The sequence below is a fragment of the Eutrigla gurnardus genome, assembly GCF_963514095.1.
Source record: "Eutrigla gurnardus genome assembly, chromosome: 11".
Taxonomy (NCBI): Eukaryota; Metazoa; Chordata; class Actinopteri; order Perciformes; family Triglidae; genus Eutrigla; species Eutrigla gurnardus.
Window position 1 is genome coordinate 19,777,704 of NC_139925.1, and position 27,679 is coordinate 19,805,382.

At 41.9% G+C, this 27,679-nt stretch overlaps 2 protein-coding genes across 2 annotated transcripts in view; both read left to right on the top strand.

Moving 5' to 3' along the window:
* The window catches only part of chrna1 (cholinergic receptor, nicotinic, alpha 1 (muscle)), a 333,431-nt gene that overhangs the window by 39,072 nt on the left and 266,680 nt on the right, over positions 1-27,679 (top strand). The window lies entirely within an intron of this gene.
* cdh11 (cadherin 11, type 2, OB-cadherin (osteoblast)) overlaps positions 1-27,679 on the top strand; it is an 84,149-nt gene that overhangs the window by 25,897 nt on the left and 30,573 nt on the right. Inside the window, exon 2 of the mRNA XM_084021044.1 lies at positions 11,355-11,420. The gene's annotated coding sequence lies outside the window, so the exon portion shown is untranslated. The remainder of the gene's footprint in view (positions 1-11,354; positions 11,421-27,679) is intronic.

Sequence of the window (27,679 nt, forward strand, 5' to 3'; positions counted from 1 at the left end):
ATCCTTCATATTCCTCATCATTACCATAACTATTTTTCTTTTGAGTCATATTTCCGACTGGATTGAGACTAACATATGTCCAGTCACACGCCCTCTATAACCTCTAGGCCTCCTTTCATGTGACATGATATTACTGTTTATGGACGTTTACAGAAAGAAAATCATCTATGATTTTATTGAGACAGTTTGATTCTCCTTGCCATCAGTTTGCTGGTCAGCTGACATTTGAGGGATGGTATGCTTTAATCTTTAAAAACAAAAATGTCATGCTTGTGGTCCTCGGTGGTAAAATCAAACATCTTAATAGCCTTGAAACCTTTTATCATGCCTTTAAAGTCCCAGTGAAACGGACATTAAAGCATCTTTAGCTTCTGAACTGTGAACTCAAACAAAATGTCTGCATATTCCAATTAAATCCTTTTCATCTCATTGAGTGGACTGATAAAAAGTGGGTGCGCTTCGAGATTTGTGCGATACGGAGTAAAGGCAGTTTTCTGATCAGTATGGCTACCTAGTTGCCCAAAGTCTCATGTGATTGGAGGACATTTTTGTAAATGTCCCCGAGTGCAGGATGAGTCATCAAACATTTGAAACCAATTGACAGAAGAAAGGATACAGATTTTCTTTTACATACAGTTGGCATGGAACAAGACACAATTAACACAGGATTGAAACTGGTGAAATACATTTCCATTTCACTGGGACTTTAAACATGAAAATAGACCATGAAGGCAATTCCACCGGCATTGAAAAGTGACGAACGACTATTTGCAGCTTGAAAATGGCAAAAGGGTACAATATGTATGAATTCAATCTGCACTGATAAGAGTTAATGTCGCTCACTGTTGCCCAGCTTAGCTTTCCAGTACTCAGGCGTGTGGTGGGTATTTTTTGCTGATTTATCATTGCCACAAGCTTTAAGCGGTTCTTAAAATAAACGGCTAAGACGCCGTGAGCCTGGAAAATCATCAGTTGTACAGTAACTTTCAAGCTACTTATTAAGCCTGTGTTTTTAACAGTCACGGCTTATAGCAGAAATCTGTATACTGTTTCGCAGCAGCTCTCCTCTCTCCTCTGTTTCTCCTCTCTCCCCAGATGCCTTTTAGAGTTGTCATTGGAGAGTGACCTGTATTATCTATCTCTGACTCCCTCTCTCTCCCTCCCTCCCCGGCTCTGTCTCTTTCTCCGTCTGAATGGAGATTTAGATAAGAGAGTCTGAGCTGCAAGAGAGCAGGCGCTGAATACCAAGAGACAGGCCGACAAAAAAGAGCGAGGAGGCCAGAGAGGAGCAGAGAGTCGTGGCCAGATTTACTGAGCCATTTGCAACCTTGTTTGAGACTCATCCTGCGGCTGGAGGGGTTCCCGTTATTTATCGAACAGGTGCGCCGGCCTCAAAAGGTGCATTTGACCGTCACCTGTGACTGGACTTTTGCTCCTCTCTTCCATGCAACTCTCTTCTTTGAGCACGTGAGAGAGTGGTGGATGCTCTACAAACAACAATACAAGGAAGCTGCACTGTGAATTAGTCTTACTTTGGAAGAAAATAGAAAAGCAATAATACGTAGAGACAATAGCTGAAGATTTAATAATAACGTAAAGGATGAGAAGCGCATGGTACACTTAGAAATAAAAAGTTGCAACTTTATAGTCTGCAATATCTGTGTTTGTAATGTTGCCATCTTCTTCCTGTTTTTTCCTCCGTGTTGGGGAGCTGTTTTAATCTCTCCGATTCTGCATATGACGCACACACACACACACACACACACACACACACACACGGTCTACCATTTAAAAATGTCCCCAAGGTGATCGATGAGGTGGTGATGGAAATGTCATCTAGTGCTAATACATGTATCATCGTTCATCCAGCCTCATGAATTTCTCCTTTTGGTTTTCAATCATTTTTTGCTCTTTCACCACGAGACCGTTTGAATGCGGTGATTCATGGGAGTGCCAGCAGCTCTCTGAGGGGGCTGACCGGGCATGCAGGCATCCAGCACTCTGACTGGACTCATTAATTAGTGGGCAGGACAATGATAGCCGTTGTTTACATGGACCAATGAGACGCGGCGCACATAAAGAGCTGGGAGAGCCCCAGTTCTCCAATCAGTGGGAAACATAAAGAAAACAAATACCTATATGAACCACAAAGCAATTTTCACATCCCAACCTGATTTCTCCATGAAAGAGATTAACATCTGTGAGATTTCAAAGTCTGGCTGTATTTACATTGTCCAAAACAAACTTGTCAACTGTTGGATTGTATAAGAGATGATGGAGCAGTAATAGAATGCATTGATCCTGGGATGCAACCTCTCTTTTTTCTGGGCCTTTCGCTAACAAGGTGAGAGCATTGGATCAGCAAGAGCCCAGTATCTGTAGGGGAGAGGTTCTCAATATTTAGGTCACGACCAACACATTCTCACACCGATGCATCAAATAACACAGCTCAGTCAGCGGGACTAAACTTGAAACCCTGATGTATGCTGGTTACATGCATAGTGTCTTCAAAATAAACTTACAGGAAGTCAGGTTCAGGGCCACCTGATGCTAATGATTATTTAACTGATGCACATGTTCATTATTGAGCATCTTACTTAATCAAAATACAAGGTGACTAAAAGTGGCACACTCAACACATTGTCCGTTGTCCGACCAAAAGCTGACTTGGTTGCCCGCCTGGCGACAACTTCCAGTGTGGTGTGTTAGTGTTGAGCCTTGTTGTGACTCTCGCTGGAGGACACTGAAGCACAAAGGATGCGTGCCACTTTCCAGACTTTGAATGTAAAGCGTGTCCTCCAGCTGAAGGACTTTCAAACTATTCAATGGGGAGAACATAAAAATGGAAATCAAAGTTTAAAAAGCTAATATTCCAGAGTTGTAAAATTTCCCCATAAATATGGATTTCTTTATCTAGACATGATTTGATGTCGGCGGGAGCCACATCCGGACTTTCTTTTCAACTCATTGTTTTTACGCTCTAAACAGACTTAAAAGAGTAAAATACAGTCGTGAGGCACCATTACGTATTCATGTAAGTGTGCATTTGTGTTTGAAATGCTGGCAGAACTGCTGTTTATGAGGAAGAGAGCGTTTCATACAATAACAAACGATCTAAATGAAAATCATCGACCAAGTGAGGCGAGTCACGACTGAGCGTGCACACATACATGCATATGTCGCCCAGCCATGCAGAACTGAATATGTAAAAAGAAAATCATATTATTCTCTCTCCCATCTAAATTCCTTCTCTCTATCCATCATCTATCGCTCCTCTCGCTCTTCATCGTCCTCTCCCCACGCTCTGACTTGAACGATTCCTGCTCGTTTTTCTCCGTCTCTCCATGTCAACACGTCAACTAGAATATATCAGTTCCCTCAGTCACGTCGTCCTTAACACCCTCCGTCATTATCTGTTGGTGTAAGCACTCGCTGCATGTGTGAAGCCGTCTCTGTGTGTACGGTGAGGTTCATGTGCATGGGGTTCTTGTTATGTTGGCAGTATGTGTACAGCATGTATTGGTGTCTAGAAGGCTGTGTGAAATAAAAGCGCGACAGTAGGACTGTGCTTAGTAAAACAGCCTTCAGATGTCACGCTTTTATTTTCTTTCTTTACTCTTCCTTCACCTATGGGACAGATGACGTCTAAGGCTGTCTCCACACAGGATGCAGTGATGATGCTCAGCAACACAGGCTGGAAACAGCAGTGTGAGAGAAAGCAGCCTTTCAGAAACACACTTACCCTTACTAAAAAAAAAGCGCTATTACACCATTTCATATTTCTTCCCACCCCCACACACACACACAAACACTACAAATACGTTTACTACATGTGCTCTCTGGCAAGCGTTGCACTGCATCCTCAAAATGAGTTTTCTTTGAATCCGAAAATGAGGAGCTTGAGTTTTTTGTTCAGTTAATCAGTGTGTGCACTGATAAACAGAGAAAGGAGACATTAGAGATACAATCGCATGTGAACACACAATGAATACACGGGGTGCACAGGACTAATTTGCGCAGATAAGAACATGAAAGGGCTAATAAAAGCTCCTCACCTTAAAGCAATAAAGAAGTCGGTGGCTGTGGGAACGAGGAGGGTGAAGTCTCGAGAGCTTTAAATGACCTCGCTGATTTTAAAATGTGGAGCATCGTTTTGGAAGTGAGCAACATTTTTCCTCCTCCAGGTATAGAATCAAATTACAAAGACATCATATCATGAGCTGTAATTTTACAATGGCATCACCAAAGGACAACACTGGTGGCTCACAGATTCAAGCCAAAATGCAGTCTATTGATTTTAAATAGTTCCCCGTGTCCCATGGACTTAAGATGCTCAACAGCCAAAATGAATACATTGCTTTATACTGGCGCAATCATTACGGTTTAGTGTGTTTAGCAGGAGAAATAGTAAAAGGAACTGTATCCAGAAATATTAATTCAACTGTTTCAACACCTAAGTGCAACAATTTAGTGGTGTTTGCCTTTAAGTGCAAGAAGACAACAAAACACAACCGCCTCCTTCATTTCAGAACATATCATGATAACGTTATCATTTAGTCATTTTCACTGAACAGATGGTAAATGCATCGCACTGTAACACAATGCAACCTACGTCCATGTTAACAGTCAGCTCAGTTATCTACTAGCCATCCTCCTGCAGATTTCAACACAGATTTGTTGCTCACAATGTCCTCACAACATCCTCGGAGGGAAAACAAATGTGCACATGTGCAGTAGCAGGCTGGATATATGGATCGGGTAGCGAGGGACAGTGTTGTTGTTGTTCCAGTGCCGTGTAAATTAGGTGATAAATGATATATAATGTGACATCTGATCAGTGCAGAGACTTGCTTATTCACAGATATCCGATCCAGCATTCTGAACCACATCGGAGGCATTTCTGAGGTCGGTATCGGAACAATTCTAGTTAAAATTAGTGGCTATGAAGGGAGAGGGAGTAATACAAAAAGGACTTTCTTCCAACTACAGGTGGTTCTCCATGTCACCACTTTAAAAAAAGTGCACTGCATCAACTTGTCTGCCATGACCTTGCACCCACACCTGCTCTTCACATAAGCTGCAGACAGAGTGCTTTCAAGTGTCTGCAGCTTACTTCAAACGTTAAAAATACATTACTTAAGTGTTTTCGTGTGAAATATAATTCTGCGCTCGTCTGTCTGTTGACAGGTCATGATTCTGACAACCAAGTAACAGTTCATCACACAAGCATGTCGACATCCACACATGCTACTTCCTCGGGTCATTTTACATTGAGTATCTGTGCGTTTCAGATTGTTGGTTCTCAGCCCTAATGTTAATTCATATTTGCAATTCAACAAAATCAAAGCCAAGCAAGTGCTCATTGTACTGATGTCCCACTTCCTTTTGTTGGACCACACTGCCAAAGTTAATCCTTGAAGTAAAATCTTAAAGGTGCATCTCAAACAGTTACTTGTCTTTCCATGCTTTCAATAGATATTTCAATAAAATAAAATAAAAAACCTGACAACTACAGTTTCCATGCATGGACAGAAATGTATTGCGAGCCACTTGAAGCCACTTGAAATGGAGAAAACAAATCACGCAGACTTCTATCTTTCAGACTGTTCTAACCACAAAGAGCTATTTAAGAGCATCTGACAGAGGAGTGACTTATATTTTCAGATGAGGAAGTGGGAAAAATACGTGCTTGTCTCGGGCGAGTGCTGTAGGAGTAGCACTATTGTGGGAGCAGGACGTCTGAGCTTAAAGCGGAAGAAAAACAGGCCTATAGTTACCAGCCAATCGTCTGAAATGCCCCCCACTTGCACCTGCATCTACTGCGTAGGATTTTATTTTAGACTCAGCAATGAGTCAGAAAGGAGGTGAGAGGAGGAGGAGGAGGATGCTTGCCTGAAGACAAAATATATGAAAGGAGCGGTGCACCAAAAATAAGTTGAAAGAGTATAGATAAAGAGTCACATGGTTAAATACAGTCATTTTACAGACTGCTTCCAAATTTAGAAAGGTCTCATGGATTCCTGATCCACTGCTCAGCCCATGCTGAAGTTTTCACTTCTTTTCCCACGATGCTTGCCAAGGGCACCGTGCATGGACATCATGTATGGAAATAGTCCAAGGACAGTACATGGTACCACTTCAGCAGCTTGTATACATGCATACAACGAAATGAGCCCGTGTGTGTGTCTGTCTATGTGTCCATGCACCTGTGAATGCATTCTGGTGCATGAATAATACTGACACAGCTGGGATCCACCAGTCCCTGCCAGCCAATATCTGTGTGTGTGTGTGTGTGTGTGTGTGTGTGTGTGTGTGTGTGTGTGTGTGTGTGTGTGTGTGTGCCAGCTGCACCCACTGTGCTGATCCTCAAAGCTGCTATCGCATTCTGCTTGCATCATTTCACCGCAGCATCAAACTCATAAACACATGCTCACAGTTACAAGCCCACATTCACTCTCACATTCATGCGTATAATCACTTTCTTCCAAAAAACACCCATTCAGTGATATGAGTTATCATGATTACATATCATGGGTGCTTTAAGCTGCTTGCTATCAAATTTATATTTTTATAAGCACATGATTTTGCAGTAAGCCGCAGTCATACTTCATCTGTTAAAGGGAGCTACATAACAAAAAAAGGTTGTGTCATTTTTAAATCATCTGGGATCAGATGGTACAAATTGAACCGCTGTGTTCAGGTTGCAGTGGACCATCCTGAATGACAAGAACCTTCCTATAACAATCTGCAGAGATCTTAATGGATTTTAGACTTGGGGTCAGGAATGACTTCAGGGCCCTTAGATGCAGCCACGTTTCCCCATGTAAAGGTCAACTGTTATACCATCCTATAAAGCCAGGGAGAAACTTGCTGTGTGCTTGAAAAAAGGAAAAAGGCCCAAACTTCTGAAATCGAAAAACATTTTCCGGATACTAATACATTGCCCAATAATTTCCCTTGCCTTTGAGGCATTTTAAGCACCATACATTGTATGGAACGTCTATTAATAAATAAGAATAACAGGCTGGAGTCTGAACAGTGACATAGCTGATCTGTCATTTTTAACTGAACTTCATGCACTCCATTTCTTTGACTATTCCCAAAACTTTCTGGGCTTCTTATTCTCTCTAAAAAACTATTCCATGAGGTTTTTCATGGCGCTACAAACCCTGTATTAGAAATTGCTTTTCGCTTTTTACGGGCCTGCATCACATTTGGCTTTTCTCCCGCTGTAGTGGCAACGTTGAGATTCCAATTGGCTGCTATCATGGAATAAATCCCAGCATCTTGATTTAGAAACCAGATGAAAGACCAGATTTAATCCGAGAGAGAGTGTTATGTGTTTGGATGGAGCTCAGCTAGAGGACTATAATCAGAATAATTATTCTGGTCTCCCTCCAGCTTCAGGCCTTTTAGCTAATGACAGATCCAACACTAATGGCTGCATTTCAAGCTGTCTATTTGCACACACAGAAAACGGGCATGCACAAATTGTGTGTGTGTGTGTGTGTGTGTGTGAAGGTAGGCATGCCGACAACATTTAGTGGTCAAAAAAAATAAAAATCAACCACATTTTTGATGATATTCTGCAGGGATGGGTAGATGAGATATGACAACCTTTTGGCAGCTGCAGCCAAAATCATTTCATACCTGCTTTTAGTCTTTTGTTGAACAGAAGAGAACAGAACACAACATGAACGCAAAGTTGTGCAGCGCAAGACACAAGGACAGAGCAGGGATGTGCAGTGCTTTCAATGTAGATCCACATGATACAATCCTATTAGGGACGCACACTGCATCCTCCGCATCGGTCTGTACACCCAGGGCTCTGTTGGAGTGCAGTCATGCATCACAGCAGCTTTCAAATGTTTGCATCTAGATTGTTATTTATTGCTGAGTCAAAACACGAGATTCTGAGGTTCTCACCGTGTTTATTGTGAGGAAAATCACTCCTCAGATATGAACGTGATTCATCAAAAATAAATCAATACACAATGTCATCACTTTCTGGAAGCCTGTGGCGAAACATGTATGCAACAGACTTGTTTGCAACGGGCTTGCCGATCAATATGGCTTTATTCATGCGTTGCACATTTCACACCAGAACCAATTCAGACGCTGCTTTATAGTATTGACAGTATTGTCTCGGGGTGCCTCTCAACGCCACAAGATGGTGAAATCCATTTTGCCTCACATAACGAGCTGTCATTTTCTGGTTGGAATGAGCTCAATTGCCTCCGCATACAAAGCAGGCGGATTGAGCTGCACAAAGATAATAACGATAGCACAATAGTGATTGGTATAATTCCATCACTCAGATCACACAATAATGATTAGTGCAGGGCTTCGGGAAAGCACGCCTCGTTTTGCAACGTCGGCCGTGTAGATAGAGGCGGCGCAACACGTCGTTGCCATTGACACCGCGTGCTGTGTCAGCACATGTTGCTCCAGATCAAGAGCCATTACCTCTTCTTTAAAAAGGTGAAATGAGTCAGTGTCCTGTGCATACAAAGCAGGCCGAGCTGCTACATGACAATAATGATAACATGATGATGAGGAGGGACACAGGAGGGATCATCACCAACACTGAATTCTAATGATTTGGTATGTTTTTATGCTGATGATAAAGGTGTTTTATGAGCTCTTACAATTTCGCCGATGACATTGGTGGTGCTGTCAATTTTTTAATAGATATTTTAGGGGGGAAAATATTGGAAAAACAACTGTGTTCCCAAAACCCTTGTTGATTAGTAGAGTTGCATCATTAGAGTGTTTGAGTACATTGTGTGAGTTGTTTACATAGAACAGAGTGAAATGCATCTGCAAACATAATTTGCCAAGATAAACAGACAAATTATTATTTCACCATGTGTATGTTCAGGAATCATATAATAAAGTAGTGTTGGAGAGATAAGCAGCACTTTTCAAAGCACTCGTGTGATGTCTCAGCTAATAGTTTTAACAGTTGAATTGGTCGTTGCTTTCTATTCCAGTTGTTGGTCTGAAAAATGAATGAAACGTTCCTGCTAAAAGCTACTTGTGCTGATCTTTAGTTCCTGCTAAAAATGGTGGACATAGTCATTATTGCAGCCTTGGTCCTCTGAGCTGTGTGATCTCTCATTGCACAATTATAAAGACGTGGATCAAAGAAATGTGGCACAGCGGATAAAGGCAGTTTTTGGCCTTTTGATATTTAGCCATTACAACACTATAAGAACATCTCCCACAGTCTTTTTTCCCTCTTCTCATGCACGATCACACCCACATAATTACTAGATGGGAAAGAACTTTTTTATGTTATACTGCCAGACTGCTTTCTTCTATTTGTGTTACTCTTATTCACCAGGTGAACGCTTGTTGAAATCACAAATTTTTATTTTCGGTACCGGCCTGCTTCCCACTGACGCTGGGGAGCAGCTCTGTACAACCACTCAGCGCCACCGCAGGCCCTGAGCCCCTCCACTGGGACAGGCCGGGGTTAAGTAGCTTGCTCAAGGGCTTCTCACTGTTAGTTACTGATGGAGGCCAGAGCATGTCCTGTTCATTACCTGGCCCAGATAACACCCCAGGTGAACTGGCAATGCCATGGAAACCTAAAGGCAGCGGCCTCTATTCCAAATGTCCGCAAAACCAGAGGTGGACAATTTAATTCTTCTATCTGGCTGCTGCACACACTTAACACAGGTCTTAAACACTGTGACATACACACTCATTCTGTGACACTTGTGTGGTGCTAGGACATCATCCCCAACCCGGGCTCACTCCCAGTACTATTAAGTACTGCAGCTTGTTACCGATGCACCGAGGCCAACGCCAATGTGAACCGCCAGTATTAGACTGATAGTTTAAATAGCAAAATAAGTCCTGTATGCATTTAATGAGTGGAAACCGTAGGTTTACTGTGAACACCTACGTTTATTTTGAAAAGACACTGCATAAGCCTGATTTCAAAACTGACACTAGAGGAGGAAGTAGAGCATCATAGTTTGAAGCGTCGGATTACTGACCAAACTGTTGGATCTGATGAGTTGGGAGTGAAAGAACGAATGCTAGCGATTTGTGTCGTAGGGTTTCCTTTTCGTGTCTGGTGTGTTCTTGGTCTGCAATATTGTAGTCACACAATATCCCGGTTACACAATGTTGCAGTTACACAACATTGTGATTACACGATATCGCGGTTAGACAATATCGTGGTAAGACAATATCGAGGTTACATAATCACTAACAGAAAAGAGAATGGCCACATTGAAATTGTCATCCTTTTCCGATAGTTTGCCACGTTGAGTTATTATTGCCTTAAAATACTAAAACAACACTGGCTGATCATCTCGATAAAGGATGTCACATAATGCAAAACGTTTTTTCTTTGTTTGTAATCGTTTCTGGAGAAGAATGCATTGCTGTTTCACAGAGACAGATTAAATCAGGCTGTAAATCATAGCTGTTAATTCCTCATAAAACGATTACATGAAGCATTGAAGGAAGGAAATACCTCATCATAACATTTATATTGTAAGTCCCAAATCTGCAGTGTCAATTGGATTTGTTAAATTGGAGTTAGACACCTTTATGTCAGATATAACTATTATAAAACACCCTCCTGAAAATCAAAAGAGATTCTTTGTTTTTTTTTGACGGGATGTGAAGTAAACTGTAATGAAACAACAGAAAAAGCTCATCTCTGAGTTTGTTTTTTGTGCATGGTGCACTGTACATATCCAGGAAATGTCTTGGTGAATTTAAAAGTCAACATAAATGAAATATACTTTATTTATATTTTGCTCACGCCAAGCATGCAGTGATGTGAAGTGCAATAAATCTGGGAGGGCACTGCGTATCCTGTTTAAAAATTCCCAAATCTCTGGAGGATTTCTGCTGTCAGCCTGCTGCCGTCTTTGTTGATGTGGTTATTTTATGGCTTGGAAACTATTTTTTTTTTATTTTAACTTGGAAGTTCATTGTAGAGAGCTTCAGAATGGTGGATTAGAAAGAATATTTGACAGCTTCCCATGCATTTAGAGGTTAAAAGAGGTTTGTTCTTTAAGTATATTAAATATAATTCCATTATGAGCAATGCTCTCTCTCAAAAAAGCTTATTCTACATCTACAAGCCAAATCACTCTGCACATATTTTATTTCCAGTTTTCTTTTACTTCCACTTGTCTAGTTCTGATATAATATTCTGAGATAAACAAGCCACACATACCCCCCCCCCCCCCCCCCGAATGATTACATGCTCATTGCAATGCGTTACAGTACATTGAAATAACACATATGAACCCTTTCCTCTGCAATAAATGAAAGTTCTTCCCTGTAATTCAACTAAATTCTCTCTCTCTCTGTTTTTCTCTCAGACATTTCTGTGTCGCCGTGCAGAGGAGAAAACCTCAACTTTCCTGACACCAGTAATGAGCTAAAAGGTGCGTTCTGACATTTTTCTTTCCTATGATGCAGAGGATTTCTAAACCAATCACACCAACACACACTGATGGCACAGGATTCGGGCACAATTTGGGTTTCAGGATCTCGCCCAAGGACGGTTACGACATGCAGTCAGGAGGAGCTGGGGATCGAATGGCCAATCTTCCCATTAATCGTCGACCCGCTCCTCCTCCTGAGCCGCTGCCGTGCTGTGTGTGTGTGTGTGTGTGTGTGTGTGTGTGTGTGTGTGTGTGTGTGTGTGTGGAATCAAAAAGCTTGTGAATTGGCATTGACACATCAGGCCCCACTAGCCTGTTTAGCATTCTGTTTAACGGGCTCCGTCTCTTTCAGAGAGTAACTGAGAGTGATGGGTGAAAGCACACAGAGAGCTTTATCTCCCATTCTTTCATTCAGTATTTCTTTCATTATATAATTATATTTGTGTGTGAGTTGTTTTTCCTCTTCCTTTCTCATTCCCATTTTGCCCTCTCTCTCAGTAATGATCTCTGTCCTTCATGGTTAATAGAAAATTGTTTAGCTTGTATTTGCCTACAGCAGCGTGTTAAATAGGACTTGTAAAAATGCATATTTAATATAATCTCATGCCTGAAAATGCAGCTTACAATGCATTTGCCCTCTGGGCACATGTTCCCAAAGTCACCGTATCGTGCACCTCACATCTCCCATACTAAGCATTTTCTTCATTCGCTTGAAAAAGTTGAATAGATTAAGGGCAGATCTAATCGATCCTGAGTGGGCTTATCAGTGGCTGGCAGGCTGACGAGCTGATTTCAGAACAGCATATTCTAATCCTTCAACTGCAAGCTGAAAACTGGAAGAAGACAAATAGGTAGTGAGACTCGGAGACAGTAGGTCAGACAGAAACAGGAAAAATTATCTTTGGAATATTTTAAGTATGAAAGAAGTGTTGGGTGTAGAAGACCACATACGATTAGAACACATGCACCATAAAGTGAAATATTATTCATAATATTCACAATTTAAATTAAAAAGGATCATGGTAAACCCATTGGTGAGCAAATGATGAGCATATTGTAGTGGCACCTCCTCTAGCTGTACACAGTATCTTGTCATGACTTTCACCAAGGAGACTGGGGTTTTGTACTTCAGTTGCATTTTCTTTTTGTTTCAATTCCATACTCGTGTTAAGCCAAAACACAACACAACTATGTCATCTGTTACCGAAACCTAATCGAGTAGTTTTAGTGTTTGTAGTTCTGTTTTGAGTTCTGCGTTTCTAATCATTTAAAACTGCAAATGTTTGGTCCAGGTTTCATTAATTGTATGGGATAATATTTGTGTAGAAGACTGGGTTGACCAGATCAATGTATTAATTCTCCTATGAGGCCACAATTTACATGTTATTAAAAACCTAGATGTCTGCCAATGACAAAATCAGCTGTTGTGGAAACATTGACCGCATTAAGTGAGGGGAATCGTCAGATTTAGAGATATTGAATTGAATATTGAAGTATGAGTTATTAAAGGCTTTAATGTTGTCCTTTAAAAACTCATATCAGTCTTAGATATATGAAGACTGAAGCTCATCCTCCATTTGGTTTTGCCTGGCTCATTCTTCATGGCTGCCTATGAAATGTGTCCTCATTGACTTCTATTGATTACGCCTGTAACTTATTACGACTCGCAGTTTCAAAGGGTTTAGCCACGCTGCGTGCTGATTGGCTGTTTAACCTTTTGACCTCCAAACTGGGATCTGAGCACATATCCCATAATAGGAGGCATTCATCCAGATGACCTCTTCTGTCACCGTGACAACGCGGCGGCAGGCAAACTGACAATGTCTGTGTGTGTGTGTTAGATTTGTATAAAAAGAGCGAAGGAACAAAAGTGCTTATCTGAAGCAGTCTCAGGTCACATCTTCCTCTCTCTCCCTCTCTCAGATTAGTGACTCCTGCTTTGCCCACATTGCAGCTGAAAGAAAGCAACAGATTTATTGTTTTGTGTGTGTTTTTGTGGCTGTATGTGCATGTGAGGGGCAGCCCTGGGCTATGTTTCCCAGTTATTTCAGTCCATACCAGTTTCACACAGAGCTGGCAGGGGGATATTAGGACAAGCATCAATTCTCTCTCTTCGCTTGTGTTTTTGTGATACGGGAAGATATTTCAGCTTACAGGCAGTTCAACCACAGATCTTTGCTTCAGCCAAAGGCTTGAGGCTCTGTAGAATTAATCTTGTCTGGCGGCAGAGCTGTAAACTTTAGCAAGACAATCCTAAAATGAAAAAAAAATACTCCGACTTTCGTGTTCAGTTCTTGCAATGGTCATCACAGTCGTTACGGCAAATTGCCAGGAATTAGTTCACATATCGTGGTGATGGAATTTGATGAGGAGCTCCGCGTCTGCAACATCACCATTTCGGCTTTGTTTGCACGCAGACCATGTATCCAGTACATTTATGCAACTTGTGTACTGATTTTTAATGCATTAACTATACAGCAAATGAGATGCTTACATCAGCATCAGTGCAGATTAAGTTTAGCTACAGTGAAACGATTGCAAAAAAGAAATTAAAGAGATTTTGAAGTGAGAATTCCCCCCTGAAACTGCAGTGTGCTTCTGCCAATGGTTTGTACCAACAAACATCAAAAACTCAGCTCAAAAAGCACTTTTTCCCCCTGATCTGCTAATGATCTGATCTACTGTGCATAAGACACTTGTGCCTCAAAAAAAAGTGGGTAAATCAGGTCATGATTGCTCCTCTCAACATTTCTGTCTTTTTGTGGATGCTTGTTCCAAGTCTGGAGCACACTGGAAACTGGCACTGGATGTGATTGCATTCATTCATTTATAATCATGCATTGATCGTGAGTCAAATTAAAAATAAGGACAACACAATTTAAATATGCATAGAGACTTAGCTGTGATGACAGATTCATGGATCCTTCGTCAAGAAGCATTCTTTGAATGAAAGCCTCAACACATCTTCTTCAGAAGTAAACCATGTTTGAGGACAAACTCGGTTTCATGTCACTGTCAGTTATCCATTATTTCCTTAGCCTGCTGACATGTCTGACATTTGCAAGACATGACAAACTTGGGTGCAACAGTGAGTGTTTACACATAAAAGCAGAACGTGCAGCAGTACAGTAGCACATAAAGTCAGTGGGGGATGCAGCACAGTGCCGATAGGGGTTCTCTCTCCAGTGTTAAGTAGGAAAAAGCTGTTAAAACTCGTTAACTATCGGGCTCATATATCTTTAAAAATGTGACACTGATGGGTGCCTGGGAGGATAGATAAGGAGCAGGAATTAGGGAGGAGACGATTCCTTTTCCAGGGATTTACACAAACACACACACAGGGTGTTTTAATGACCTCTAGCAGTATTGATTAGCCAGGCGCTGACTGATTGAGAGCTATATATATATAAAAAGAGCACATCAATAAAATACTCTGGAAAACCTGCAGAGACTCTTAAAGATACTGCCCATTCCCACCCACTCACACAACCAAACGGCTGCCATGTGGTCCAATTATTCCGGAGGTCCACTGAACTGCAACGGCCGTGGTAACACTTGGCTTTTCAAGGAGACTTCTGTCATCCGATCAGGCCAGGTGGCACTAACTGTCAAGTCTGTACTCTCCAGGATCAGATCATGCTGGTACTGGCATCCGGTCAGAGTTCAGATCTCAGTGAGGTGTGCACAACATGTGGACACAATCAAGACAAGTTATCAAACAGAGGTCTACTTCATCTCCTCCCCCACACGGGAGTTCATCTCCTGAGGACAGAAACCGGAAGAGAGACATGATTGAGAAAACCGGGGCTGGAGGTCAACAGAGCCCTGCTGGCTGAGTCCTGTTCAGTTACTTCAAAATAAAAACGTGCACTTTTATTGTGAAGAATTTAAAGAAACATGTGTTCATCAATCGGTTTAGCGAAGCTTTGTTAGCAGAAGTCAACTAGTATTGCAGGGAGGAAGAATAAGCAGCAAAAAATGATGGAAAGTGTTTATCCACCATTTTATAGCCACTGCTTTGACCAAAAAATATATCCGACCACTATCTGATCAGGCAGGGCAAACGTAAGTGCCAAGTTTGGACACACATTGACACAGCTGAGCTCAGATCTGGTGCATCTGATCACAAACATTGCATTAAAAGTATAAGCACGAGCAAAGACAGTTTGGGATGCCAGGAAGTAGTCTGTAGCAGAGCCTCCAAAAAACCTCCCTGAGCTTGATGATTCATGGTTGTTTCTCTTGGCAGCTGGCAGAGCCAGGAGGTCAAAAGCAAACAGTTTGGAAAAAACAACAACCATACCATTCCCTTGGTTATGGATTGTTCCATTACTCAATTAAAGATTTAGCTCGTTTCCTATCCATATCCATCACCTGACCGTGTCTCACCGTGATATCGGAGGCTGGGTTTAGCGTTTGTGTGTTATTGATTGTGTAGATGTTGTGAGGCAGCAGTGCTGGAGTTTGATTAATCAGAATGTGAGTATAATCTGTCGTTTGTGTGGCCACTTTAGAATGACAAAAAGGCTCGTTTTAGGCTGCAGACAGCCTTAGCTTTGGTGATGATGGCAGATGGGTGGATGAATCACTAGGGGGAAACATGGCAAGAGGCTACATATGAGACATCTCTGAAACATCAGTCCTTTGATGGATGCCATCACTTCTTTCGGAGCATTCGAGGGTAACGCGAGCCTGTCACTACAAATGATGCCTGGACACTGAGTGTGGCTTTGATGCTTCTTAGGATGTCTCGCTGTAATATTTTCAACATCGTGGTTCAAGCTTACACTGCTCTTGCACTCAGCCTTTCGCCAGCCTGAATAAGAGCATCAGCTTAATGCCTAAAAATGACTGTGAGGTACATTACAGCAGAAGTTTTGCGTAAGCTTTAGATCAACTGCACACTCACAAAAAGTCTTTGTTCTTCTCTTGTCTGGATAGCAGAGTAGTGTGAGCAATAATGAAACTATTGTGTGGATTGACGCCCTTAAAAAAGTGGAATAATTGCAGCCTCATTTCGTTTAATGTCTACCAATTTGAAATACTCCCTCTGACAGAGCCAACACTGGCATTACATTAAAACTTACAAGTGAATGTCACTGACATTTCCCTGCCGTTTTGTGCCCTGGAAATCTGTGGAGATTGGCACATTCAAACGGCAGCTGCGAATTAACTTCAATAAACAGGAATGTTGAAATGCCATGCCACTAAACGCTTACCTTTATCAACCCTGCGGGTCTGTGATGTTTTAAAATAACAACAAAACACTTGATGTGGTAATCCAGCTTTTCCTGGAAGGACTGATTAGCTGCTGTTCCACATACAGTTTTAAACTCTCTCACTTCCTGTGTGCAGACAAGTTCAGATACGGGACTGCAGAGTTTCAATTGGCAAATAAGGTCTTGCCCCGTTTCAGCCTGATTTCATGTAGACATTTGTCCTGGATGTTTACATATAAAACAGCTACACAGGTAATGATGCAATCATCAGAGCTATGGGAACAGTGAGTGATGAGATCAGGTGATTGGTTTAATTTGAAAGCTTAAGGGATCTGCTATCAGGAGAAAATGACATTTCAGAATAAAGGGAAATTGCTTTGGGGGGGCTCAAAGGATGCAAGATAATGAGTTATCCTCCAGTATGAGATTACAGGCTTGGCTTGATCAACCAAGCTGACCGTCACCAAGCCACCTGTACTGGATTCCCACTGGAGATAGAGAACTTTGTGACCCAGTTATGTATTTCATTTCTTTTTAAACATGGACTACTGTACATGGATCAGGATGGATGGAAGGACAGACAGACGGATGGATGGATGGACGGATGGATGGACAGATGGGTGGGTGTATGCATGGAAGGATGGATGGATGGATGATGGATGGATGTGTGGATGGGTGTATGGATGGAATGATGGATGGAATGATGGGCAGATGGAAGGATGGATGGAAGGATGAATGGATGGAGCAGCACAATTGATCGAAATGGTATCACAATATTTGCTCAAGGTGAAATGTGTCAAAACACCATTTGAAATGAAATATTGTCATGCTGCAGACTTTGCAGATTTGTTTTTACAAAGATCCCTGCAAAAAGAAAATATTGGAAATACATTTAAATCAATATGAGACAAATAAAAATAAAATCATAAAGCATCATTCAATTCCAATCGGCCAACCATCAGTCAAAATAATCGCAAATAGATATTTATTTTCAAAAAAGTTGTCAATGTATAGAAATGCATTTCAGTTGAATTCTGCTCCCTGCGTTGGCATTGTACTGTGTTGAGCTCTGAATTCATATTCACGGCTTCTTCTTGGGCTCCTTTACCCTTTTCTGTTGTGCAGATCATCGATCCGTTTTGCACTGTTCTTCACTCCTCTGTCTACATCTCGGTCACTTCTGTGTGTGCAAATGAAATGTAGATATCCTATTAGCACCTCCGCACAGCTCACAGCCCTGCTGAGCAACAAGAAGAAGAAGAAGAAGGGGGAAAAGGGAGGAAGGGAAAGAATGAGCAGATAAATGTGTTTGCAGTGAGATTACCATGAATCATAAACCCATAAACCCTGCAAGGAATCAGAGGGATGGAGGGGAGTGAGGAAGAGATTGGGATGCAGGGACGGAGGGAGTTCCACAAGAAAAGGAAATGGAGGGAAGGGGGGAAGAAGCAAATATGGATGATGGTTAACAGCAGAACGAGAGCCGAAAAAACATCAAGACAGAATGAGAGGGAGGAAAAGCCAAGATCAGGAGGGAGCAGAGAGAATGTCAGAAAGCAGAGATTGTAAAATATAGAGTGATAGAGGGAGAAAAAAACAAATGTAAGCCCCTGAGGATTAACTCTCTCATTTCTCCATGGAGAAGAATGGGAAAAAAGAGGATTTCTAACCCCGATCCTCTCAGCCTCTCTTTGATATCTCTCCCCCCCACCTCCCCCCTTTTCTTTCTCATATTCTAATATCTTTAGTCTCTATTCATCATGTTGGAACAGACTCGCTGAGCTCGCTAAAGCATGAACACACATGGCTAACCTAGATGGACACAAATCCCTCTCCGTTGGTTTCTTTCTTCTTCTTCTCCTTCCCATGCTGGATCGCAATTTCAGCCGATCCCTTCATTCCTCGGCCAACATCATCCAATATTTGCTTCCTCGTAATTTCACTTGTTTACGGTGGACTTTGAGGCATAAATTATTTTTCTTACCTGCCTTGTTCTTGTCCATCTGTGGCGGTTTTCAGGCACGCAATTGTTGCATGGGGGCCTATAACACACCGCAGCGCTCATCATTGTTGTGGTCTGTTTAATGAGCTTTGCTAATAAGATGAACAGGCTTCCCGCTGATCAGTTAATGGTGCGTTCACTGGTCCTCAGCTGTGTAGAGCTTTCACAGTTTTTACAGTTTACACACGGAAAACGCTGGACCGAGGGGTAATTTAAAGGCCAATGTCCTGTGATTTAACAACACAGACACGTTCAGCAGATGATTGATGTTTGAAAGTGTTTCCATTAAAATCCCCATGTGTGCATGGGGATTTTAAACCTACGTAAAAAGGAAGTTTGAATGGCTGCATTGTCCTTTAATCTCTGACCTCTCACTATTAAAGTTAGATGGTGCTCACCCTCGAGGTCCTAAACTGAGAAATTTGAAAATAACAATATATAAACAGTTGATTTGATTTTTTTCCATTTTTATTACTTTGCAACCCGAGTTCAGAGATGTTCCATACAATTCAAGTTATTAATACTGGAAGTAATTACTTGAGCCATTTGTTTTGACAACTACAGTGGCCTTCAGGTAACGTAAAAATGTTAAAAGCTCTGTCCAGAGCCAGTTTTTGTTTTGTCCATTCTAGCTTCAGGTGATTAAACACCTTTAATGAAAACATTTTATTCCACATCTGCCGATAAATTCCCCCAAAATGTTACACTCTGGCTCTTTAAGAGGACTTTAGTAGCTAGTGTAAAAAAAAAGAAAAAGTTTCACTAGCCAGGTGAGCTTTATGACCATTTCATTGCTTTCTGTAAGGTTTTACCATTTTGCAGCATCAGTGGGTCAGCGAGTGGAGAAACATTTCCTACATGTGTGGGGATCACAGTGCAAAGTTGGACGCTTACACTCCAGCTGTGGAACTGTTTATTTTCTATCCCATTTCAACAGCGGAGTGTGAAACAGGTTTTAAAGTGAATCTCAAGCCACGGCAACAACGCTTCGAGTTACTCTCCGCTCCCTTTTCCCCTCATCTTCCCTTCACTCCAGTTTGCTTATTTTCTTGGTGACCATTCTTCTCTTCGTGCCTTTTCTAAGCTTGAGTTTCACTATATTTCTGCACATGGCTTCATTCATTGACTGGCGCTGCTTCGAAATTGGAGCCAATGCTGATATTTTGAACATTCTCGTGCCTTGAATTTAAAGGCATCCTCATGTGGTTTTCTCTGTCAACTGTCTACATCATCGCTTGTCACAAAGAAATACAAATTGACCCAAGCAGAAGAATCACAATTCTCCTGTACAATCCTTTTATTCTCCTGGAGAGGTACACTATACACAAGGTCCGACCAGTGTACTCATGGCGACCTTGCAGACTTTATAGTAGAAGTATAAATCTTTCTTTACATTTCTTTTTGTGCTCATGTGGCCTCTCTCTCGCCCTCTCTCTCGCCTACCTTCCTTTATTTCTTTGTGGTCGTCTGTCCCTGCTTCCCAAGCCTTTAAGAATCTGAAGTATTTTATTTTTCCTTTAGCCTCAAATCAATTCCAGACGCCACCGTTTCCTGCCCCCCGCCACCCCCCTACCTCTCTCTTTCTTGCCGTCCCTTAAGGACTATAGACCAAAACCACACACACACACACACACACGGAGTGGGAAAGACAGAGTGAGCAGCATAGAGAGTCTCAGGTTTTGCTTTCTTTTCCATAGCATGAATTCCTCCGCTTCCCTCCCTACCTCCCCCATTTCTATTCCAGGCATCGTGTGCGTCTCTGTTCTTATGATTGTGCAGCATCTTTTTCGCAAAGACTATTCCCATTTCTCTCCCTGTGTGTTTGTCTTGGCTCCTGTCGTCCTCATCCGTCTCCTTATCTCGCTCAGATTAAAAGGTGCGGTGACGGTGTCATGAATCCCCGTTGATGGAGAGTGTGTGCGCCACTGTGAACTCTGAACCTCTGCAGATGTCCCCAGTGAGATGTTTTTGAAGTACTTCATTCATTAACCATGTGTGAATGCGGTGCATGGCACACACATGAGATGATAGAATCTCGATGTCTTTGAATGCGGTGCAGGAAAAAAAAGAAAAAAGTCTGGCAGCTTCTGAGTGTCCCGAGCCGTTGAAGCAAAAATGGGATGAACGAGACTGGAAAAAAAGGAGGTCTGCAGCACTATGTGATTATCCATATTCATTTTCCATTGCTAAGTATATACTAAATGTCTCTGCCAATAATTACACTGTCACTGTAACACTGTAATGGAAAGCTATAATTGCAAAGATGAACTGTGGACAAGAGAGAAAGAAAAACAGACAATGTAAACGACGGAGAGAGACAAAGAGAGGGACAGAGGAATAATTAAAGTGCTGGTTAAATTAGGACAGCCTTCAGTACCACATTATACTGTAAGGTCTCTATTCAAGTCAATAACAAGTCCATTTGAAGTAATTCCTTAGTAAAGGCCTTTACACAATATTCACACGTTGAATTCTAGAGTTGGGCATTTTGGAAACTGCTGATCATAATTAACTGTGAACGTGGAGTTCATCTTTGCAATTATCCGGAGTGAAAGGCCCAACAGTCGCTAAGTAAAAGTCAAGGAAGAGGGCTTTTCCATGCAAGCAAATAGCCAATAAACAGCGGTCAGCAGGCTAATTGGAGCTTCATTGTTTTGCCATGAGCTTAACTGCATCTCATTAGCCCGCTCATTGTTTTATTGTCTATTTCGGCCGCTCATTTGGAAACACTGAGAGCCAGTTGGTGCAGTCATCAACATATGTTCAGCTCCGAGGATTTCCTTCCTAATGTAAAAGGCCAAACCAGGAACAGCACAGAGCTGAAACCATCAACGCCATTACTGGCATTGTTTATGTTTGTATAATGTTTCACTCCATTGAAAACATTTTTACTTTTTATATAAACTGTTTTTGTGAATGTTACAGTGATTGAGATCCTTTGTATTCGGGCTGTATGATTGTGGCCAAATTAAAATGACTCACAGTTGCCTCCTGGTGGTCGGATGTTGTGAAGCATCTGAGTTTTCTGTGAGCGAAAGCGCACATTTTAAAACATCAATACCACAGTCCATCGTGTTCATCTCATTGTGGGAATCCAAAATCGGGATTAATATTAAATTAATTGTGCAGCCCTGCTTTGTGTACAAGTTAACAATTTAAATAGTATATGCTACAATACGCTATACTGGTCCGCCAATCTATTAAAAGGTTCAAGGCATGTTTGCCAAATAAATGAAAAAAAACAACATGTCTGTCTCATTAGCTGAGAGAACTGTTTTGATTGCAGATAATTCCTCACGAATTGCATATTATTTCCATACTAATTAGTGCGTTTGTCAGTAATTGAGGATGCTAATCAAAATGAGTGTGACAAAAATGCTCTCAAAATACAAATGTAAACATGTGAGTTTATTTGCTTTAAACAGAATGACGCTACCCAAACAACAATGGCGGTGTTAATTAGGTGTTACTTCGCTGAATTCAGTGAACGGAAGTTTGAGTGTGGTGTCAGCACGTTGTTTGTTTTCTTCCTCATCAGCTCAGTTTATTTAGCAATAGCAATGTGGTGAAGTTGTGCGTAACAGATTTCTTTCTCCAAGTTATAGTTCTACTTGTTAATGATATTTATATTAGACATATAATCTATATTATAGACACATCATTATAGGAACATCACTTCCTGCAGGCTGAACTGTTCCTGCAGGCAGCTTGCATTCAGCTCCTTTCCTACGGGCTGTTCTCCAAGGCCTGCGATGTTATTTACCAACAGTCTTTCCTCTTTCCAAGCTAGGTGAGTCCACATTCACTCGCAGTGATTCTGCCACTTCCACACAAGAGGAACTTTCTCCCAAGAGGAAACAGATCCGCTTCACTGACAAACATGATCCTCGTCAGACTCCATCAGAAATCTAGCAAAGGTCTGTGACACAAATAACTTCACGTCACAGATATGGAAAACAGGAGACGTGAGGTGGTGTAGCACGGTAAAACAAGTATGAAAATCAGAGATCATGGGTTGAGCCAGTCTAAAAGCTGTTAATATGTATCACTGTATTACTTTTAAAGACTTAAAAGAAAAATAAACTCTTTAGATTCCCAATATGTGGTCAGTTTATCCGAATTAGGCCTATTTGGAAACTTGCAGAAACCGTTCTCAGAGATGTGACGGAGCTGCCGGCGGGGTGCCTTGAAACCGGGCCGGACATCGTTTCAGCATGAACATTCTGCTGGTAAACTTCACTGAATCCCTCATTTAGTAAGCTGCATGTAGTAGATACTGAGTAGATAGTATGCAGCCAGCGTGTGTGCAGTCCTGCCATGTGGCTTCGACTGGCCTTTGTACCAATGTGTGCCAATGAAAGAAGACAAGAGCAAAGCCAAACTGCTGACCCTTGATTAATGTCTTTCACTCTCATCCCCGTCATTCATGTCAAAAGGCAAATTAATGTTGAGAAAGCATAGTGTCATCATTAGGGGAACAATAATTAAATTACATAATTAAATACCATAATACATATTATTTAAAGCAGAAAAACATTCAATTCTTCATTCCCTTCCAAGATGTAACAAGATACTAATGATGTTAAATTGAGGTTGATTAGAGATAATAGTACGTGTGTGAAAAAACAGCAGACACGGGGTCTTGTGGGTGGTAATTAGCGCTTGGATTTCACTAATGGCTGAACAAGACTCAAGCTACCTCACACACACACACACACACACACAATTTCATAACACACCTAAAAGCACACACACGCACACACACACACACACACTGAGCAAACTAACTTTACAGTTAGTGTGTGTTTCTGTGTGTGTGTTGCTCGCCTCTCATTAATACACATTTTCACGAATGCTGAGAAAGCTTTGCAGCTCTTTCTTTGTATCACTTGACCGCGTACACGCATGAACACACGCACACACACACACACACACACACACACAAATAGGCCTATTAGTTCCTCTAATTGAAAGGCAATTAAGCCTCAGGTTTCGCAGTGTGAGCTAAATGCCGGGTGTCTGTTTTCAGCACCGCTCTGTTTTTAAGCTTTTAACAGACCACAAAGAGCCGGCCACCGAAACGAGACACCCAAAGTGAACTTTAATACTCTGACTCTGTCTATCTGTCTCTGTGCCTTTTTTTTTTTGTCCGTGTCCCTCTCTGTCTCATCGATCTCTCACTCTCTCGTCCTTGGTTTTCATACGCACTTTTTCCAAAAAAAACAACAAAATAATAAACTAAAATAATAATTAACCTAATGGTTAGTACTAAACAGTGTTGGGCAAGTTACTTCAAAAGTGTAATGCATTATTTATTACTTGTTACTGTCATTTCAAAGTAATTAGTTACATTACAATATTACTGTCTTTGAATTGTAAGGCATTACACTACTTTTACATTACTTTTCGCCAAAATAAATGGAAATATGGATTTTATGTTCTCAATAGATCTTCTTGTGTTCAATGCAGCTCATTACACAGCAGGAGGTGATGTTTTTCGCTTCAAAATAAAAGAACGAAGAACGGAAAATGACTCGTATTGCGTTATTAGTTTTAAAAACGGAAAACGAGAAACGGAAAACGACTCGTTAACTGATATTAGATATTGTGTTCATGAATGGGATTCGGGGATGAAATAACAGTGACATTTTTCATTCCAGATTTGCCGTACGTCTTTTTTAATGACCCTGAAGGCGCTGTATGCTGCGAAATTACCTGAAAGCCTACCTGAGACATTTAGGGGGAGCTCTAAAACACTCTTCATAAACGCTCTGACAGCGTCTGACGCTCGCGTTTTGAAGTAAACCTACTGTTTTAAACACGCACCAAAAGCGTTATGACGCGGGCATAAAAGCGGTCCAAAACCGACGGGGAGAATCGGAGCCTCCACCTTTTCGCCGCCGCCCCTCAGCTGTTGATCCACGGTGTGCCGGGTCAGCTGCGCTCTGACCGACCAGGAGCCGCTCCGTGAGTCGGTGTCCAGCTCATGGAGCCTGCTAACAACAGCGCTTAATTAACATAGTGTAAGAGTTACACGGACCGGCTTTCACACTTTTCCAAAAGTGGAGCGTATGCCCATCTCGCGATCGCGAATGTAGAGTCAATTGATTTTGGGTTTAAAATGCATTGTAACGCGCGTTACTGAGATTTGTACCGAGTAAAATATTACCCGTTTTTTTTTTGTAATGCCTTACATTACCGCGTTACAGCAAAACGTAATGCATTACAGTAATGCATTACTTTTGTAGCGCGTTACTCCCAACACTGGTACTAAATACCCCCAACTTTCAAGAAGTTCATATATTTGCTTCAACCCAGCAGATGGAAACATGATGATTGGAGGGTGAAATTCTCTTGACAGCTGTTGGACGGAAACATGATCACTCTTTTTCTTTATTCAGTTGTCTTTCTCTCATTCTCTAACCTTCTTCTTGCTCCCCCTTGATCAAGTTGACCCTCATATTTTTGAATCTCTCCTCAAAGGAATCCACACATTTAAAAAAAAAAAGACCTCCCAGTTCACAGCTTTGCATCTACAGCAGAGTATCTGTGGGATTTGTTTTGGCGAGTAGGAGTGGATTTCCACAGTCTCAAAAAATCTCATTTTAAACCTGACATGACCTTCTTTCTCATCCCAGCACAAACATCTGGTTCAAATAGTGTTCAGGGTTATGGAAGGGTCCAGGGGCTGGAGGAGCTCTCATACCAGTGAATGGTTGCAGGTGTGGTCCTTGCGACAGCCAATCATTGTGTGTTTGCGGTGTCCTTCAGCGCATCTCCTCAGGCAACATCCAGCACACACTGGTCTGTTTACTGTAAACAGCTCCCGCTAACTTCACGGTTGCCAAGAGGATGTGATGGTTATTTCTGTCCTGACAAAGCAGGGTAATGTCACAATGTTGTCCATACCTACGATACAAAAAATGAAAATCAAATACCTTTAAAGACGAGACTGAATATTACCTTATTTTCAAACAAATGAATTTCTACACCAGCTGTTTGCATTTGGTTGCCTCAAATAAAAAGTTCAAAATGAGGCACAATTCTGTACAGTGAATGTCAGAACAGACTCGCCACCAAGCCGGATGACACCAATGTGGCAGGAACGAACGATGATACAGTGACTGTGAAAACACAGAGGGGACAAGCCTTCGGGCTGTGCTGAGAGAACAAACAACACTTTCTCTATCCATTTTCCTCTTCACGTCAGCCACCTACCTAACTTAAAAATAATTCTTTGGTTTTGTGGTTCCTGGGAGAGTAGACATTCACTGCGGTCAGTTTGGAAGAGAAACCACGGCATTCGAACCGTGTAAAGATGGCGAAGTCATGATGTGTTATCACCACCCAAGTGTTTACAGTGGATCTAAAGAATCTCTGCCTTTTAGCCGCACCAGCGATATAATTATCAACAAATAAAAAGTGGAAGGTCCATGTATGAAAGGTCTCGTCCATTATTAAAGGAGGCTACGAGGAATATATCTGTTGCTCTCCTGCTTTCTCCCTTTGTTCCATATGTTCGTGTTGTTCCCTCCGTACACATACTGCAGGAAGGTACAGTGAGATCATCGTTTGCCCACACATCCGTGACACAGGCAATGTGTGGCGACTGAAGAAAAAAGGCACACAGTCAGCTGCATGCACAATCTCACAGAGCGCGCCAAGGTAAACGGGGATATATATCACATCTGTACCTCACCTTTATTACCACTGACCCCCAGAGAGAAGGAGATTGAGAAAGTTGGAGCAGCGAAGGAATAAGGCAGGGTCAAGTTTTCTCTGTATAGTTTTGATTCATTTCCCTCGGTATTTTGCAGTGGGAGATTTGGCTCCCCGAGAAGAGAGAGATGAGAGTGAGGCGAAGCCCAGACAGAGAAAGTGCTAAGAGACATGAAGTGATATAATTTAAGAGGGAGCAAGAAAAAGCCCTCATTGTTGTTGAATGCTCAAAGTTTAAAACCACTTTCACACATGCATTGCAACCCTGAAATTATCTAGACATTTCCCGGAGGAGCTGTATGCGAGAACGCAAATGTCTGAACTGGTTGAACCGGATATGAAATGGATTCACCCTGCCAGCTCCCTGGTACAATGTCTGTGTAAAAGAGCACATGTGTGAACAGAGCCGGTCATTGTGCAGAGGATGCACGGCGAGAAAGTGGGCATGTTCATGACATTTCTATCATGTGGCTGGTGGAAAACCGTAAGAATACAAACATCCAAGGGTGGAGCAGAGAGGTCATTAAACAAAGCCAATGATTACGTCCAACCAGCGAGACGATGAGATGCGAGGACTTGGAATCGTCAGACAAATTCAAGGAACGACAAGAGACTTGATTGTGAAATTAGAATCGGCAGCCTCATGTCCCGCTTCCTGCCCACGGGGCATCGTCCACAGTTCAGAAACGGCTTAAGAGACGAGGAATGAGTGAAAGACATCATAGTGGATGAAATGATCATCCTAAATGGTTTAATCCTGTTCATCAAAGCGTATGAAAGATCTCATTGTTCAGAGGAATTTCTGAGAAATTAATTTCAAAAACACCACAGCCTGTTTAGCACCAAACTGGTGAAATGAGTATCTGCATGGTAAGTGTATTGACAACACTGTATCAGCAGCAGAAAAGCTCATTGGGATGCTGCGTCACACCTGCTCCGGGCCGACGGCGTCAACATACGCCTCGTAGCATCACAACCTTCCACAGCATCTGCGAGCTCTTCGATACCGACGACAGCAAGTGGGATGTTTCAGATTTCTGCTACAGCTATGAAATTTAAAACCACAACCTTTGATCACAGCTTGAATGTGCAAATGAATCCTGGAGAACAGGCTGGCAGAATCTAGAAGAGGGGGGGAAATGGAAAGGCACTAAGAGAGAAAAACCGAGAGAAACTTGAGAAATCGCCTCTATTTATTCACAGTCGGTGGAATATTCCTGTGCACTCCCACTATGTGCTTTGTTTCGGTTCTGGAGATAATCACTGTGATTGCAGCTGGTCTGCTATTACAGCTACTCCGACTGAAGAGGCACAGCATG